General features: G+C 41.9%; 1 protein-coding gene across 3 annotated transcripts in view; it reads right to left on the reverse strand.

Moving 5' to 3' along the window:
* The window catches only part of slc45a4a (solute carrier family 45 member 4a), an 81,047-nt gene extending 62,686 nt beyond the window's left edge, over nucleotides 1-18,361 (reverse strand). Inside the window, exons 1-2 of one of the 3 annotated variants that reach the window (XM_084739133.1) lie at nucleotides 18,100-18,361; nucleotides 15,665-15,747 (exon numbers count right to left, since the gene is read on the reverse strand). The gene's annotated coding sequence lies outside the window, so the exon portion shown is untranslated. Of the gene's footprint in view, nucleotides 1-15,664; nucleotides 15,748-17,852; nucleotides 18,004-18,099 lie in introns of those variants that run through there. The other 2 variants (XM_084739135.1, XM_084739136.1) reach the window with 2 other exon arrangements.
* Between the last annotated feature and the right edge of the window lie 1,646 nt (nucleotides 18,362-20,007).

Consider the following 20,007-nt stretch of genomic DNA (forward strand, 5'->3'; position numbering starts at 1 on the left):
CCACTGACTCACCAACTGACTTGAGACTGGCATTGCAGGAAGTGGTTAAGATAATCACGCAGCAGGGTAAAGCTATTGGTGAGCTAACCAATGCAGTTCGTGAGCTCACTACCCAGAATCTCAGTTCAGGTGGTGGTAACAAGGGTAGTAGACCCAAAGTTCAGCCTAAGTACACAAGCGATGGTCAGCCAATCTGTTTACGCTGTGAAGGGGTGGGGCATATTGCTAGACATTGCACTACACCACGTAAATCAGAGAGCAAGCCTAATGTTACCATTTCTCCTACAACACAGGGAAACGAGATCCCTCCATTGCTATGAGCCGAGCAATGCGAGGCAAGTCAGAAGGCTCAGCAGACACTTTAACCAAAGAGCGTTTTTTTAAAAATGCTGTAGGTGAGTGCCCCGAGGTAGACATTCAGATAGATGGTGTCCCTCTGAGATGCCTGTTAGACACAGGAAGTAATGTTAGCACTTTGACAGAAAGTTTCTTCAGAGACCACCTCCATGGAGAAGAAGATGACATGCACTGCACTGCTAAATGGCTCAAATTAACAGCTGCAAACAAGTTACCGCTGCCATACTTAGGCTATGTTGAGCTTGACATACAGGTCGCTGGACTTACCATCCCAGAGTGTGGTTTTCTCATAATCAAAGACGATGACACAAACGAACCAGACTCTTCTCTACCTGGCATCATTGGAATGAACATTGCTAAACGGTGCAGGCAGTTAATGCTCTCAGAGTTCGACACAACTCTACAGGGTGAGCTGGACTCTGTTTGGAGAGAAGCCTTCAACCGGGTGCAAGAGGCAGAGCTCATTAAGAAGATGTCCGTGGCTCGTGTAGCTGGCAAAAACAAAGTACATGTACCTGCTTCATCCGTCTCCACCGTCCATGTAAGAGGCCATAAAAACCAGACAGAGGGTGGGGGCGTCATGTTATTTGAACCGGGAAACGTTCCACTTCCTGGTGGGTTGATAGTTGTTCCTACAGTGATATCATCCAACAATCACATTTTTCCAGTCCAAGTAATCAACTTTTCACCAGAAGATGTTTGGCTCTCCCCAAAGACTAGGCTTGGTATTCTTGGCCAGTGTCAGTGTGTTGAGGGTGACCCCTATGAGGTAAAGTTCCAGCGTATCTCTGCTAATCATGAGGAAGTGGTAGTTACCCGGAAAGATGATCAGGGATCTGACAGTGACGCACAGACTTTACTTGACCGCTTGCACTTAGGTGGTACACCAGAGCAACAGAAAGAGCTAGTGGCAGTTTTGATGAAGTACACAGATGTGTTCGCAGCTAATGATGAGGATCTGGGATACACTGATCAAGTGAAACATGAAATCCCACTGCTGGATGAAACACCAGTCTCTCAACCGTACCGCCGTATACCACCTAATCAGTACAAAGAGGTTAAAGAGCACATTTCTGACCTGTTGAAGAAGGGAGTGATTCAGGAGAGTTCAAGCTCATATGCTTCACCGATCGTTCTCGTGCGCAAGCCTGATGGAAGTTTGAGGCTGTGCGTAGATTACCGGAGGCTGAATGCGAAGACAAGGCGTGATGCGTTTCCACTTCCACGCATCGACGAGAGTCTGGATGCCCTGAGTGGTGCAGCTTTCTTCTCAACCATCGATCTCGCAAGCGGATACCACCAGGTTGTGATGCATGAGAAAGATAGAAACAAGACAGCGTTCACAACACCATTTGGGCTATACGAGTATCTACGAATGCCCTTCGGGCTATGTAACGCCCCTGCAACGTTTCAACGTTTGATGCAGGCCACGATGAGTGATTTAGCCTTCCAGATTGTGTTGATTTATTTGGATGACTTGCTTGTGTTTTCTCCAACCTTCCAGGACCACTTGGAGAGACTTGAGACCGTTCTGAAGAGGTTGAAAGAGACAGGTCTGAAAGTTAAAGTGGAAAAGTGCCATTTTCTCCAACCTGAGGTTAGGTTCCTTGGCCACCAGGTCTCAGCCCAAGGCATAGACACAGATCCAGAAAAGATAAGTGCAGTCAAGTCATGGCCCATCCCTAGCACTGTAAAAGAGCTTAGGTCATTTTTGGGGTTTTGCAGTTACTATAGGAGGTTCATAGAGGGGTTTTCACAGATTGCAGGGCCTCTCCACGATGTTGTAACTGCATGTGTCAGAGAGAGCAGCCAGGTCCGGGCTAATCAGCTGTTCAGGTCGTCCTGGACCCCAGAGTGTCTAAGAGCTTTTGAGCATTTGAAAGAAAAGCTAACAAGTGCTCCCACACTAGGCTATGCAGATTTCACTCTCCCTTTTATACTAGAGACAGATGCTAGCAGCCTGGGTTTAGGGGCGGTTCTGTATCAAGAACAGGGGGGGAGGAAGACAGTTATAGCCTATGCCAGTAGGAGGCTCAGAGGGGCAGAAAAGAATGATCAAAACTATAGCAGCATGAAGCTTGAACTCCTAGCCTTAAAGTGGGCAGTCACTGAGAAATTTAGGAGTTATCTTTTGGGGTCAAAGTTCACTATCATCACCGATAACAACCCCCTGTGCCACCTCTCCACAGCCAGTTTAGGCGCTGTTCAGCAGCGGTGGGTTGCTCAGTTGGCTGTGTTTGATTTTGATGTAAAGTATCGCCCCGGCCGGTGTAATACTGCTGCTGATGCCCTTTCTCGGCGACCAGCAAATGGTGAGCCAGAACCAGATAGTGAGGATGCAGAATTTGATAGATGTGTAGCCATATGTAACACTCTCAGGCCAGGTACAGCCCTAGACCTAGATCTTGTGACAGCAGGTGTTGAGTGTTGTAAGCTCAGACAGTTAAGTGCAGCTGAGGTCAGTGAGACAGGAGTTAACAGTGCGGCCCAGGATAATACTCCCACACTCCCTGGATATTCCAAAGCTGAACTCCAGAGCTTCCAAGAGTCCGACACAGCGCTCAGAGTTTTGAGAGGGTTCTGGGATAAACAGAGGAAACCAACTTACCAGGAAAAGAAGACTCTGACAAAGCCAGTCTGCTCCTTGCTGAAACAGTGGTCGCGTCTACAGGAGAAAGATGGACTTTTGTACAGAGTGATTGAAGATGCTCATACCGGAACCTGTCATCAGCTCCTGCTGCCGGACTGTCTCAAGGAACAGGTTCTCAAAAGTGTTCACGAGCAAATGGGACATCAAGGAGTTGAGAGGACGTTGGGCCTGTTGAGACAAAGATGTTTTTGGGTGGGTATGTACAGGGATGTTGAGCAGTGGGTGAAGAAATGTCAGAGGTGTGTGTTAACAAAAATGCCACAGCCAAAGATTCAAGCACCACAGACTCCATTCTTGGCCACTCGCCCACTTGAGGTGGTTGCTATGGATTACACAACACTGGAACGTGCCACAGATGGTCGTGAAAATGTACTTGTAATGACAGATGTGTTTACTAAGTTCAGTCAGGCCTTTGCCACACGTGATCAGAAGGCAGAAACCACTGCTAAAGTCATCCTGAAAGAGTGGTTTCTAAAGTATGGAGTACCAGAACGCCTGCACTCTGATCAGGGCAGAAATTTTGAAAGTGCGGTGATTGCAGAGTTGTGCAGATTGTATGGAGTTAAGAAAACCCGAACAACACCACATCACCCTCAAGGGAACCCCCAGTGTGAAAGGTTCAATCGCACTCTGCATGATCTTTTGCGTACACTTCCCCCTGACAAGAAGCGGCGTTGGCCTGAACACCTGTCAGAGCTAGTGTATGCGTACAATGTCACACCACACTCGACCACGGGGTATTCACCCTATTATTTGCTGTTTGGGGTTCACCCTCATCTTCCTATTGATGCACTGCTGGGCCATGAACAGGAGAACAGTGATAAACCAGACTGGTTGGCTGTACACCAGGAGCGTCTTCAAGATGCGCATGCCCGAGCGAGAGAATGTGCAGAACGAAAGGCTGAAGGGAGACTAGCTCAGCAGCAAGAGCGCGTCCACTGTCCAGATGTTGAGGTGGGACAGCTGGTTTATCTCCGCCATCGTCCACCAGGCAGGAACAAGATCCAAGACGCTTGGTCAGCCACGGCGTACAAGGTTGTGGAGATCCAAGGGACCACGTACACAGTGGAGCCCCTAGAGGGTGGGCCGGTAAAGAGGGTGCATAGATCTAACCTGCGGCCCTGTGTGGGTCCTGTGCCAGCGCCGAGGCGACGTCGCCATTCAGCTACTCCTGTGGATGAACCTGCCCCAAGGCAAGAGTTAGAGATGGAGTTCATGGAGCCTGAGTTCATTTTGGAGGAGAGAGTGACATATCCAGCAGCTGCGCCGGTTGCAACTCAGGAGCTTGAGAATGTGGATCCAGTGATTGTTGAGACTGAATACCAGGAAGAGACTGAGAGAATGGGAGAGAGTGAGGATGAACGTGAGAAGGAGATGAGTGACATACCTGAGGAGAGCTTGGAGACGGAACCATTGCTCTGTTCTCATCCACTGTCAGGATCTCCCTCTGCACCTGCAGAGAAGCCAGAGGAAAGGCCTGTGCCTGCTCCCCGGGGGAAAAAGGAGGGAACCTTCAGTGGTGACACACCCATTTCCCCTCCACGAAGGAGCCAGAGAACCACAGCTGGAAAGAACAGAAACCCTTTTAACTTACCCAGGTCTGCATGCAACGCAGTGTCCTTTAGTCCAGATCTGCTGTCTCAGGTGTTAGCTGGCATGATCTTTTATTCATCACAACTTAAAGGGGCTATGGATACAGAAGTCACCGAGGACGTTGACTTGTAGCAGGGGAGAATGTAGCCAAGTGAACAGGGGTTACTGTGTTTTTTTGTGTTAGCTGAGCCCTAATAGAATGTGTACTGTCACTTTAAGGCCAGCCAGGTTGAGAATCCCATGAGAATTAGGAAGTCACACGAGACACGATAACTCGCGCGAACCGTCGTCTTCCTAACACAAACAATGGAGGAGAGGTGTGTTTCTTGTCTGTGAGAGTGTTTGAAGAGTGTGAACCGAGAAAAACGTTTATCACAGAGGAAATAAGTGACCGAGTGAAAGAGTTAGAGCGGACCGGTAACTGAGCCGTCTGACGAGCGTGTGTGACTGAAGACTTCGTGTTTAGTTCTCATCAGTCGAGGGTTTGTGTGTGGTCTCCAGTGTGTCGGGAGCCGCCCTAGACGACCACGGGTCAGCGTAAGTGGCATATAGTTTACTGAAACATTAGTTACGGTTACATTTTCGGTGTTAAATGTTGTTTATTAAGCTATATGTTGTGTTACCCATATAGAGGGGAGACAGAGAGCCGTGTGTGCGTGTGAGCTGCATCCAGGTGCAGGGTGAGGCTCTCAAGCTACAAGCTAGAGTAAGTGAGCACATGATTTTGCTTTCTGAATGTACTGCAAGTTCATTAAAGGTCACAGTAAAAACATATTTTGCACCGAGATATATAAAAATGTACATTAAAGTTATTTCATGGTGCATATTAAATTAATTCATGAAGTTTACTGAGTTAAAACCTCATGTGTATTGTAAAATGTGTCTGATAAAATGAGGAGAGTGGCTTAAAAATGTATTCATGTTAATTAATGTATTTTATTTCCTGTTTACATAGGAATAGGCCACTACTGTTGTTTGTTTTACTTGTTTTTGTTTTGTTTTGGTTGGTTTTGCTTGTTTTATACGGAGACATTCATAAGATATTCAGAAAAGACAAGAAAGAACTTGTTTTATTTTTTTTTTATTTGACTGTACAAACATTTCTCTCAAAATTAGAGAATTAATGCTGTGCTCGTTTGAGGGCAGTCGGGGTATTAAAGATCCTACTAAAATTTATTTTTTGTGTCCGGTCTCCTCCCTCGTTGGCCTGGCCACATATACTTGCAGTAATACTTTAATTAAGTCTTAAGTGCAGCTTTGCTCAAGCTTGGCACTGGCACTGTTTTAACCACAACGGAACATCTTGTTCTCTATAGTTTCCTGTTGTCAAGAAAAACAAAACCTACCAGCTAGTAATAAAAAAAAAGCATTATATGACAAAGAAAAGGGATAAAAGTTAAGTTTTTCTCCCTTGTTTCACTCCTCTACTTGAATGCTGTTTCTCGGTCAGAGCAGGACAGGAAAGAGTAGCGGCTAATTTAACTCGTGGTATGATACGAACCAAACTGTCCAGTGATCTCACCAAAACCTGCAGCTTCAACAATCCTGCAAAACATGCCCAAACTTCACACACACACCAGTGTCTGTTTGATATATTGGCAAAATGGCGGTAGATGTGTGCCAGCGGAGCCCTGTGGCAAACTAACTTGAGGAAAGAAAATCACAGTCCATGAAAAATATGTGATGCTTTTTAACAAGTATTGCAATCTGATCAAACTTCGATAAGATAAACCAGAAATAGATGGTGCATGAATGAGACTAATTTTATGTGTAAACTCAGTGCAGATCCCCGCCAGGCAACCCGAAGGATGTAACCCCTTTGTAGAGTACTTTTTGATTAATAACTGTAATTTAATTACATATTTTTGTCAGTAACTGTAACTGGATTATAATTACATTTATTTAATACGTTAATTTAACTAGTTGCATGTAAGTCTCCAACACTGCTAGTATCCTATTAGACATTTGTGTGAGATTTTTGTTGTAATTTAGCATATAAATTCTTGAATTACGGAAAGTTACAGTGACTTTTGACATTTTCCCACCAAAATATAAGCAGTTCATTCTTGAGTCTGAGTAGACAGTTGTACCAAATTTGAAGAAATTTCCTCCAAGCATTCCTGAGATACGCCGTGTTTAGAAAACATTTTAGCAACTGTTTTACGGAGATAACAGATTTTTTTCTCTTTTAAAAACAACTAGACTCTTTGAGTTTTAGAAACCCCCAAAAAGTGTATTTAAAAAATTATTGTGTAAACTCATTGAAGCGAACATGAATGATGGTTAATAATTTAATATTTTTGATTGAAACCATATAATGTTCAAGCACTGAAATATGACAGATGAGGTCTATCTCATCAAAAGATTACAGGTCATTGTTTAGTTTCTTTTTTTCTTTTTTTTTTTTAAAAGGATTAAGTTTGATTCAAAACTCAAAAATCTAGTGAAGGCAGTTGCTGTTTTTTACATTGTTAAAAACAATCCAACAATTTCTTAAATTGTTGAAAATGTATCTCCAAATTTCAAGGGTCATCTGTTTTAGTTAAAGCACACCACTCTAAAGAGGCCCCGATGCTCTGCTATTCTGTGTTGCCGTCCAAATTCTGAATTATTATAATGCTTTGGGAAATAGCAGAGTCATTTCCCAAAGCCACAATGCAGTGAAAAATATATTAAAAGGGCAGTGCGATCGTAGACTCTTGCAGCCAGCAACAACAAACTATAAAAGGGAACAGACAAGATGATGTTATGGTTGAATCTGGCACGAGGTGAGCTGTGGTGACTCATCGTGCCTGACTGCACCAAATACTTCACCAGGAATCAGAGAAAATAACCTTCTCTGAGAAAATAATCATAAACATGCCCACAAAAAAAAAGACAGAAACGGTCCAAATATCAGTTTACCATTACAATAACTGGGCCACACAAACACGCAGAGCCGATTAAACTATTTGGTGGGGCGTTTAAACCAAACCAAAGTGCTTTAAAGTACAATGAGTGCGCACATTTTCATCTGTGTGAGGTCACAATAAAACATGTCGCAATCCCCACAGGGAGACAAAATAAAACCAAACAAACACACAACAATAAGACAAACAGAGACAGACTATGAAAAAGGAATAAAGTTTCAGATCGCTGAGGGACGGTCGACGTCCTAACGGGTGTTAAACCGATGCGTCACACTGAGTTGTATAATAAAACATTAGTTTGTATAATCCATCCGCTTCTGTCATCAACTTTCATTTGTAGAAATGCGTAAAAGGATGATCTTCTTCTGTAGCAGGAAAATCAGCTTAAAGTGACCATGTGTGCACGAGCGTGTGTCCATTACTGTGAGTGCAGTATTACTAACAGTGTTAATGACATTACTGGCACACAGCCAGTCATCGTCTCTCCTCTTTCACCCTGGATACCTGACTACCTGTCTGTCTGCGCAGCCCCCTTTCAGGCAATAAAGTCCAATTCTGCATAAACATATACAGTATAGAGCTGAAACTATCTGTCGACAAAAAATATTTTGATAATCTTAAGTTATTTCTGAGCCAAAATGCCAAGAATTCACTGGTTTCAGCCTCTTAACTGTGAATATTTGCTATTTTTCTAGTACGACAGTAAACTGAATATACTTGATGAGGATTTGTTATTATTTCCTGACTTGTTATACAACAATCATTCAGTTGAGTAATCCAGAAAATAAGAAGCAGATTAATTGCTTAGCCTTAATTCAATTTTTAACTTTGTTCATCATCATCAACATTAATAAATCCACAATGAAGAGACAGGCTGAGTGAGGAGCATTCAGCTTTCATGCTTAGTCAAACCAGCAGGTGCACGTCATTATAATATGATATACACTGAAAACATGAAGGGAATGAAAATAATAAATAAATAAAATACACTGGAGTAGTGGAGGTGATCTCCAAATCATCAGAATACCTTCAGTTTTCAAGCATTTATTCAAATTGTTTTAACTTTTGGATGGAATGTTTCAACTCTTTTCTGCAATCTGCCCAAAGTGCACCACTTTATAAAAAGTTGTTTTTTTTATGCAGCAAAAAATAGGCAATTGACCCTTTTCCTGTTGTCAGTAAACCCTTTTGTTTTGCTGCTTTTTTTCTAATGCAGCAGAGGAGAGAGAATTTTTGAGAGTATTTTTGTAGCTTCTAACTGAATCTCTGTGGTTTGAAGTCAATTCCTCTCCTGCGTCACTATTTGTACTTTCAGGTATCTGCTTTATTTTACCGTTTCATGTTTTCTTTCAGCTGACAGGAGCTGCTGTGTTAAGTTACTGCTGATGAAAACCAAATATTTCCTGAACAATACTCCTGCAAATATGTGTGTGCCTGATGAAGGGCTGGTGCCCGAAACATCACTTGTGGTGATACTATTAAAATTTCCAAAAGGAGCAGTTTCTGGTGTGCAGACCTATTTTTGCATTTTTTTGCACTTCAGTCGTTTGACCTGAGAATTAATGCAGATTGTGCCCTTCCCCACAGAAGATAAAAGCCAGATGTGACAGACAACACCAGGTTTTGTTAAGCGGCATGTTGTGGTAAAATTTTGTTTTGCAGATTAACTTCCTGTGCTGCCTGTTCCAAATATCCAACAAGTACTGCAGTTTTACTTGTAACACAGACTTCCTGTTTAAAAGCACATATAGCCTGACTTGCATGTGTTTGCTTCTGCAGTTCACCAGTTCATTCAGCCTTGTTTCGGATTTACTTTAAGACGCTGTGACACGCTGACACAATATCAAAGGGCGTCGGCCGCCACACCCGCCTTTCAGACAAAAACGACATCAACACAGCACTACTTCTAACCTGCCGTGAGGGATCTGTAATGTAAATAATAAAGGGAGAGGTGTGTGGTGTCCCAGCATCACGCTGAGGAGATCCGACTCTGGCACCCAGTCAGCTCTCTAGGTAATTTAATTGACATCATTGTCCTGGGACATTTTCTGCTCAGGATGAGTCAGTGAAGATGGGAACAGTGATTGGAGAAAACCCAAAAAGACGTCTTGAGGGTGAATTTTCATTATTTGATTTAAAGCGGACGTGTCCACTGCGGGATAAAATGACTCTGGAGGAAACTTTGGAGAGAGCAAACTTCAATGACGTTCTGCAGTCTGTCCACTGAACAACTGGCTTTGAGCGCAGATGTTTCACAACAGAACCCAGCTCACTGACGGACTATTAAAATTAACCGCAGGCAGCCGAGGCCAAATGGCTCAGAAATGCGGTGAGGCCACATTTGTCCAAGTTTTTCACGCTATCTGAGTTCAGACCTGCCTTAAGGAAAAGCCTGACCTTTACCATAACTTCTTCTGCATGTTTGCAGTTAGAAACATCTCTGCAAGCTCTGCAGGAACACCAGGCTGATATTCCAAAACCCTGAATGGCAAGAAAAACGAATATGGTAACCTTGAGCAAGACACTTGCATTGTTTTTGAAAGGTCCAGATTTGGGTCTTGCTGCTGCTGGCTTTGCCAATCTGGCTGCACATCTACTTTGGTGGAGGTGAACAACACTGTTCCTTCACATGTGATTATAAACAGATCTATTAACAGGATTTCACACCTCAAAAAACTGCTGAAAAACACAGGGACACGTGCCAGCTCATTGTTCTGTTCTGACAGCAATAACTAGAGCTACAAGAGTATCAAACTCTGATATGAGTCAGATGTTTTCTACATAGTGTACTCTGGATGGCAGGTGACCTTAAACAGTTCACTGAAACAGAAAAAAACTTATGAAACCAACTTGCATGTCTCTAAACTGTCCAATCTTTATCACCACAAGGCTGATTTAGCAGCTTTTCTGGAGCTTTCAATCATACCACATGATCTTCAGTTTGCCCAATTGTCATGGAATTAATTTTCCATTTTTCTGAGCATTTTAAATATATAGTTCAGGCTTTTTTAAGTGGGGCTATAAGCTTAGTCAGTGTATTAGCTATAGTAGATGGCAGTCAGCTAATTTTTAGTTTAAGTGCACGCTATATTCAGGATATTTCCACTGCTTTACCTTGCCATCAGACAGTATTTTCTAACTGGAACTCACCCTTATATAAGCCAAATATCGCTCTCTCCAAACCAACCAAACTCCATTGGAAAAAACATGCATTTTATCTCACAGAACACAGGAGTTCCTGGTCTACCGCCGTCTCAATTGGTTAGTTTATTTGTGTTATTGTGAGACTTATGTGTTTTTAAAGGTTGGTTTGGATTCACTGAAGTCACACAATAACTTAAACAAACTAACAGATCGAGGCAGCAGTCAAGCGATTGCTTTTGTGTTATGCGAGGTAAAATTACTGATTTTTCCTATGGAGTTTGGTTGGTTTAGTTAGAGCGACACTTGGTTTGTATAACAGTGGTTTCCCATTAGAAAAGGCTGTCTGATGGCAAGGTAAAGCGGTGATAATATTGTAGACGTAGCATACGCTTCAACTGATTTTTATTAAGTGGGAAAATACATTTTGTTGCTGACCCTGTCCATAGTAGTAAATTGCTCAGCTTCCATGCTGGTACTCCTCTCTGCTTCTCCAAACTGTGAGCGTGCCAACCACCATCTACTGTAGGTAATGCACTGACTATGGATAAGGACCTCAATCAACCCCACCTGAAAAAACCCAAACTATCCCTTTAAGGACTTAAAGATCTTGTGATTTGATTAAAAGGAGCTGAAGAGCTACTTAATGGACCTTGAGTGGGAGATTGTTTTGTCAAGAATAAAGTCTGCTCAGGCGATAACGTGAACATCACTGCTTTCTTCAAACCACCTGAAACAAACTACAGAATTCAAGAGGCCTCTGGGTGCAACAACGGAGCTCAAGCTCTGTAAAAATGGAAACAAAAAGGGAAGAAGAAACAAATGAGAAAGACACAGACAAGACAGAGGGGAGGAGCGCTGACAGGAGACCAGGCAAACAGTGGAAAGTCTCTATTCTTAGAAGACGTTTTGTATTATTGACAATCTCTCTGGCTACAGAGTGCGTCTGAGTGTGTGTCCTCTAACCCAAAGGCAGGGCTAAATACAGTACAGACATCTGATACTGTCTTTGATAAAAGTCCACCACCAACAGAAAACCAACCAGCCAGCCATGCATGCATAAACACACACACTGGACGGCACATTAATCAAACTGTAACATCTACTTTCTGTTTTACCTCAACATCGATGTTTCTCCTGTTCTCTGCTGTCTGAAAAAAGTAAACAAACCTGCAAACCTGTGAAAGCCCGTGACCGAACTTAACGCCATATTTAACTGTTGGGTCAAAAAACATTAAAACATAAGACAGATGTGGACAGACCCCACAGCAACTTGCCGTCTTTTTCCCAACATAATTTACAGCTGCAACAAGTGTGTGTGTGTGTGTGTAAGATCTGGAGGAGATAAGGGGAGCTATTGATGGCATTGATGTAAGTGAGACGGCAAACACGCACACACATAAACATACAGTGCTGCTCTCAGATCAGAGGTGGGAAAACACACCGGCTCACTCTTTTCTTTCCCCTCTCTGTCTCTCAGGTTTGTGTACAAAAACTTCACACCAGTAGGAAGTGGGTTATCTACACACAGGATCAGGGTCCAGGATACAAAGCCAGATCAGCTGTGTCTGTTTGTGTGTGTGTGTGTGCGCGTATGTGTGTGTGATGGACAGAGAAACCTGGTGAGAGAGAGTGAGGCAGGCTACGTAGCTTCAAACTAAATCAAACCGCTTTTCTCTTCAACTTCATACAACACATTTCAGTTCGACTCATCTTTTGCAGCAACACAGTGTGACGCTGACTGCAGCACTGGCCAATCAAGTACCTGCAACACCACATTTCTGGTGGGTTACTTTCAACACGAGTGGTGAGAATTCACGCCTTGGTCGAGGAAGAGAATGATGATTGGTACATAAAAATATTCTCCGACTAACGCAACACTAGGGTTGGGTAAAATATTTTAAGATATTAATTAGATTGGTCTTTTGCAAGTCAGACTATTTTACAAAAACAAAGACTAACTGTAAACTAACACCTTAACCACAGACTAACCCAGGCTTAAGAGCCATGTTACCGTGGCAACAATCAGCGTCACCAGGAAAACATGGCTTGTAATTTGTGCTTTGCTAACATTGTTGTGGAGAGAGCAATGATTTCTTTGCTTCTTCATCTTTGACGCTCCTCTCAACAGTGGGATTAACACCGTTTACTGTCACTGCGATTTTTTTCCCATATCAGCAGGGGTTTTTTTTGTATTTTTACACTCTTTGCTAAACTTTTTCAAGTAAAATGTGCTTATAACTTTTGAATTCCTCCAAAAGAGACACATATTTTCTGCTGGGGTAAACAGAGCTGAGGGGTTGGATGTGGTCACTCGGTCGGCCAGTTTTGTATTTTGACAGATGTCTTAATTTACCCAGAGTTCGTTGTGCTGTAGTCCTACTTAAGACAGACTAAGCTATTACACAATGCCAAACTGCATTGTGCAACGGACAGATTTAGTTTATCTTTGTGAAACCGGCCCCTGAGCTGTTGTTTGCTGCTCTGTGGTGCGGATGTTACAGACGCCTCACCAAACCACTAGTTACCACTGCAGCAACTCCCTCTCTACATGGCTCTGGCAGCAGGTAGCCTTCTGTCCGACTGCTCGCGTGGCCCCATGATAAGCTCATCGGCTGGCAGTGAGGGCGTCCCTTGTCCCGGAGTTGATGGTCTACTGCTGCCTCGATCGGTTAGCCTGTTTGCATTAATGTGTGACTTTGTTGTTTTAAAAGGTTAGCTCAAACTCACCAAAGTCACACAGGAACACAAATTAACTAACAGATCGAAGCAGCAGCAGATCAGCAACTGCAATGTTCTGCAAGGTAAAACTGCTGTTTTTGCAAGTGGAGTCTGGTGGCTTTGGAGAGCACGATTTTTGGCTTATTTAACTGTGTTTTCTCATCAGAAAATTTTGTCTCTAAATATAGCTTACACTTAAACTAATATTGTTATTTTTTCTGTGGCTACAACACTAGTTTCTCCACACCGGGGGCGTGTCGATCGCGATCTCTAGCAGGTAACACCCACTATGCATCAGTACCTCATACGAGCCCACGTCAAATAACCCAAACTATCCCTTTAATGTAGAGTGTGTTTGTATGTGGTTAGAATAGGGTGCCTTACATGTAAACATCACAGCACAGATACAGGCTTATAACCCTTGTCATACACTGGAATGAGAGGTAGCACACTAAGTCATTATTTATATGTTGTTTATGGAAATATAATCCAGCTCTGCATGCAAATTATCTAAATATCTGTATGTGCGCAGATGATTAAAAACCTTCCTATGTGAAAGTATGCATTTGGGCGTGTATGTGCTGTTTGCATAACATTTAGGTGCATGAGTGTGTGTGCTCATGTGACTACCTGCGTGTGACCAGCTGTGTCTGGCTACATTTTATGCGCCTGACTGTGCGGTAATAACCCATCGCTAATGCTTACTCAGCACCAGTTGACAGTCAGCACACATTTCATCAAGAGGAAGTCGACTGCTTTCACTTCAGCTGTAACGGCCGATCTGAAACCGAGGTGCCATCGCAAGTATGTTGAAAGCAAGTGGCTTACACAAAGAGACACGGATTTTTTTTTTTTCTTTTAAAAGGAGGAAGTGTGCGGCATGAACGTGTCTGTGTGAGCAAATCCTGTCAGGTCGGTCCAAACCAAGACCACGACTGGATCTCACCACAGACTGCTGAATATACTTATTCCCTATTGTTCTGCTTGTGCTGGTTGTGGTTTTCAGCAGAATAGAAACACATTGGACTTTAAAGAGAATAGAGGAAGAACATCTGTTGACCATTTACATCTCTGTTTGGCACCTTTGTTGTGTTTTTGAGCAGATTTATTCCACCAAACAACAACACAACAGGCATAAGAAGGGCTGTTAAAATCTTCAGAGTGAATTAAAGCGCACTCCACAAAAATGTAAACGCAACACTTTTGTTTTTGCTCCGATTTTTCACGAGTTGAAGTAAAAAGTCTAACACTTCTTCTGTGCATATAAAAGGTTTACTTCACTCAATTTATATAGAGATGCTGATTAAGCAACACGATTAAAAGCCACTTTAGGCACTGAGTTATGGCTGTTTCACAGAGGGCTACAGGTACCAAATTTCTTCTCCAGGAGGACAAAGTCTTGAGGGTTTGCACTGATGTCACTTTCCCACTGGGAGACGCCCCCTCAGTCTGAGTGAGTGACAAAAATACCCTGTTACTTGTCTGCTTTTAGTCAGGGAAACTGCAAAAACAGGAGTAAAACAAGCAATTATTTGTATAAATTAAGGGCAGTGTGACCTGACAGTGATCCGTACAACTTATCAAAGACACATGTGACCAAGAATCGTGTTTCCTAGTATTTAACGCCTGGGAAATACACAAGGCAAAGAAGGCATACAAAAGTAGTTGCTTGGCTGAGTTTCAGGGCTGGATTTGTTGAGGAAATTAAGGATATTCTGGTTGCATGTTGGACAGGTGTGTCGCTCCGATTTCTTGTAGAATCTATTTGTCCAGTCAGTCGCACAACTGCTCTGTCCCGTCTTGGTGTTTTTTTGTGTTTTCATGGCATTCAAGCCGAGAGCTAATGCTGCCACTCAGTGGGTATAACCGCTGTAACTCCGCCTACTGTGACACTGCTTGCATAACCTCTAAAGCCCTGTGTGAAATACTCATTGTTCAGTGCCTCATTTATGTCTTTTTTTTTCCAAGATCAAACTGCACATTTTAGAGTGGCTTTTTATTGTGACCAGTTCAGGGAACGCCTGTGCAATAATCCTGCTGTTTAATCAGCGTCTCTAAATACCACACCTGTCAGATGGATGGATTATCTTGCAAAGGAGAAGTGCTCACTGACACTGATTTTAACAAATCTGTAAACAAAATTTGAGAGGAAATACACCTTTTTGTGGGAAGAGAAGAAGTCTTAGATCTTTTACATCAACTTGTGAAAAACAAAGGGGGAGGACAAAAGTATTTTGTTTATATTTTTGTTGCGTGGTGGCTCACTTCCTAGTGTTTGCGTGCGTGCACTCACCAAAAGGCCTTGAAAGCTTCATAAATGTCGCTGAGACGTTGACGTTTTGGTCCAGGCTGCAATCTTAAGCCCTGCAGTTGTACCTGAACACACAGACAGAACTAAGAGTTAAGACCCAGCACAGTGCAAACACACACACACACACACACACACACAGTAAGTCAGGTTGAACTGTACATTAAATCAATACAGCATCCAACACAGCAAATACGCACATCCACTCTGCGTTCGCACATGAAAATAAATCAGTGGTTGTCAATAAATCAGAACACACAGGCGCCAGCGAACAACAACTGTGTGCAGAATCCTTCAAACACATCTGATAGAAACAAACATCGAATGGAAAGAGGGTTTAATAAAACAAAACATAAATGGTTTCTGATGGCAAAAAGGTGGAGGAGCTCTCTTGTTGCTTCAACTTTGACATCTATATTATTTATTTATTTATTTTATGTTGCATAGGGACGGGTGTGTAGCATAATCTAATGCCACGCAACAAAGCATTAAACTAATCTGCAATGCCCGTCCCTCGCTGGACCTTTAGAATACATAAAGCTCAACAACAAACACACAACAGATAGTACACAACACAAACAATACTTACATTAAGAACACAAAACTCAAGACAAAATATAGTCAGAACAATACAAGACACAAGTGTAACACCATAAAACAAGAACCAACAAACTATCACAATCTCCCAAGAACAGCACAACTCGAGAGCCTAAAGCTCAAAAACATTCAGTTTGCTATTATTAGATTATTATTAGATTAGATTTTTTTTTTTTCACTATAACACCATAAAGCAAGAAGCACCAAATTATTCACGGCTGCATGACTGACCCCTCTTCAAAAACTGCAACAACCACTGTTTATATCATCCTTTTCAATCTGACAGTTATTTCCTGGTTAAATCAATGAATCGCTTTATCTACAACATGTCAGTAGCAAGTGAAAAACAGCTGTTTCTCAAGCACAGCACGAGATGACGTCTTCAGATTCCTTTCTCTGTCAGATCGGGAGTTTAGAACCTAAAAAATATTAAGTTTGCTGTGCTAAAACACTACAAAAAGCAGCAAATACTCTTATTTAGGAAGCTAGAACTGGAGATCATTTGGTAGTTTTTCTAAAGAAGCTGCTATAATGATTAAGCATTTGGTGAAATTGTTGCTGGCTCATTTTCTTCTCACTGATCGACTCATCTTTTCAGCCCCACAAATCTAAATATCTTTTACTTTTATGGTGAAACCAAACTGCTTGCAGGCTGGTTACATCAGAAACACAAGTGGTGACATTTAAACGCACCAGTGTTATGATAATGATGATAAAGTTAGTTTACAAAGCAGGACACTCCTCATATTTTCCATAAAACACTGAGAAAAACAGCAAATACTCAGTGCTAGAACCAAACATGTTTTTGTTATCTTTCCAGAAGAAATGACAGTAATGACTCGGCAGCTGCTAAAATTGTTGCTGACTAATTTTCTTTTGACTGATGGACCCATGTTTGCAGCCCTATGTAGTTTTGTTTTCGTTTCCAAATAAAACTGCATGCAGGCTGGTTGCACAAAAATGCACCAGCAGACAATAATAATGATAATGTTTATTACAAAGCAGGACACTACTCATAATTCTGTATAACACTAGGAAAACAGGCAAATACGCACGTTTAGGATGCTAGAAACAGTTATTTTTTGGTATTTTTCCTAAAGAAACGATTCATTTATTTGTAAAACTGTTGCCAACTAATTTTCTTTTGATTGTTCGACTCATCTTTTCAGCCCTACATAGTTTTTTTTTCCATTTCTAAATAAAACTGCATGCAGGCTGACTGAACAACTGATAACATTAAAACGCACCAGCTGACAATACTAATGATAAAAAATAGTGATGATGAAAACACAGTTAATTAGAAGGCAGGACACTCCTCATAATTTCTTTCATTTATTTATTTTTTTAAATGACAAGCCCAGAATCCAAACATACGAGTCACAGGTGTGTTATGATTCACAACAGGAAACTGCTCCTGCCTGTTTAATTACAAAGTGATGAAGAAAATTAAGCTTAAACGTCCTCAAAACTGTGGAAAAAACGCCTTTCACCTTCTTTACCTGCTTTATATTTAAACACTCACTCAGATATGCTAATTATAAAAGACTTTATAATTAGAGCAGCCTAATTATACAACCTGACCTGTCCCGGGCGGTGGGCACCTCCAGCTTCTGCTGTCTTTTTGTTTTTGACACAGGCCTACAGAAACTACTGTATATGCCTCCCCCTCCTCCTCCTCCTCCTCTCCCTCCTTCACCTCCTCCTCCTCTCTGCAGCAGCAACCTGAGATGCTGTGTAATTCCGCCCGCCGGAGTCGACCGACAGACAGCGGCTACAAAAATGCAGAATATATCCGTCTCCTCTGCCGACGACGCGGAGCTCACCTCTCCGGGCCGGTGGTGGTGTCAGCGGCCGCGGGCTCCGGGTGTGTGTCCGCTGGGCTGTCGGTCGGAGAGTCGCTCGGCTCTGCGGCAGCTTTTGTTGCATAGGTTGTCCGCTGCTCCTGCAACTGAAGCCAGGGCTTTAAATACGCCTTTAAAGGAATATCTGTCGGAAGAAGAAACGTAGCGCTGGCTTCCGCCGACGACACGGCTCATTTGCATAAAGGGGCGGAGCCGTGGCGGTGGTATACAAAGAAGTGACTATTTAAAGGGAAATACCGTAAAAAAAAATTTAAAAAAAACTATGTTACTGTGTGTTTATATACATTAATGTGCTTCATGTTCAGCATGTTTAGAATGTATTTAATGATTTGTATTTTCTTTTTTATTTCATTGTTATTGCATTTTCATGTACAGTAATGCAAATGTCATGCAGGTGTGTGGAAAAGGTACTGAAAATCTGTGCTCAAGTAGAAGTACTGTCACACCGCTACAGTGTTACTCAGTCGCAAGTAAAAGTACTGGTGTTACAAATAAACTTAAGTAAAAGTACAAAGCTCTTTCAGTAGAGTGACTTACTGCTGGAGCAAACTAATCTTTGGTGTATTTTGTGTGGGTACTGTTTAGTAAAGTCTTCACTTAAAATTGATTCATGAGACCGTTCAAGACAAACGACTCTATTCAAAATGTGGCCGAACTGGATCAAAGTCATGCTGCGGTGTAACTGTTTTTTAAGCTGCCCTTTGTGAAACTCAATCGTGGCAAAATGTTCTTGAAGCATCCAGACAATGAAAGTCTTCATAGAACGTAACAGCAAAAGATGTGTCTAGGATTTGTCAATATTTGGTATTACAGAAATAAATTCTGACCACATTGAGGAATCCTATCTGGTATCCTACAGCATTTATATACCTTTATGTCTGTTATCAAGCAATCAACATCAGGTTAAAAAAAAAAAGAAAAGAAAAGAACAAAAAAAGAAAAGGAAAGAAAAAACCAAAAACAATGATGGGCGCTTAATTCAAGACAAATAAGTAAGAGGTTTTGGTATATAAAACATTTTTTATTTTGGGGAAATTTACAACAATGCTAATTTAGGAGATTAAAAGAGAGAGCAGCCAAATAGATTAAACAGTAAGCTAACACTAACATTAGCTGCTGTTCTCTAACGCCACTGTTAGCTGCTGTTAGTGAACATTACCATTAGCTACTCTTAGTTAACACTGCTTTTAGCTACTATTTATAAGCTTTACCATTAGCAACTCTTAGCTAACACTAGTATTAGCTTCTCTTAGTGAACATTACCATCAGCTACTTTTAGCTAACTCTACCGTTAGCTTCTGTTAGCGTACATTACTGTTAGCGCCCTACTGTTAACTACTGTTTATGAACAGTACTGTCAGCAGGATTGGCAGGTTTACTTTATAAATGTATTCTGAGACAATTGATTATCTTTTAAAAAATATAATCAGTAGTCCTATGACACTAATGTTAGTGAACATTACCATTAGCTACTCTTTGCTAACACTATCATTAGCTACCATTACTGAACATCACCATTAGCTACTCTCTGCTAACACTACCGTTAGCGTATGTCCGCTGACACTGTCATTAGCTACTGTTAGTACCATTAGCTATTCTTAGCCAACCCTACCATTAGTTTCTGTTAGTACACATTACTGTTGGCACACTACCATTATCTACTGTCAGCAGGGTTGCGATGCTTGATTTTAAAATGTGTTCTGATACGATTACTGATTACCTGTTAAAAAATACAATCAGTAATCTTTATTGTGCAGAGATGTGCATATATACATCTTAAATTAGCAGAATTGCCTCCAATAGTCTTTTCTTTATTTGGGGCCCCAAATGAAATCTCCTGTGACCCACCTGTGGGTCCCGACCCAGTGT

This window comes from Lutjanus erythropterus, chromosome 16 (genome assembly GCF_056507025.1).
Source record: "Lutjanus erythropterus isolate fLutEry1 chromosome 16, fLutEry1.hap2, whole genome shotgun sequence".
NCBI classification, from domain to species: Eukaryota; Metazoa; Chordata; class Actinopteri; order Lutjaniformes; family Lutjanidae; genus Lutjanus; species Lutjanus erythropterus.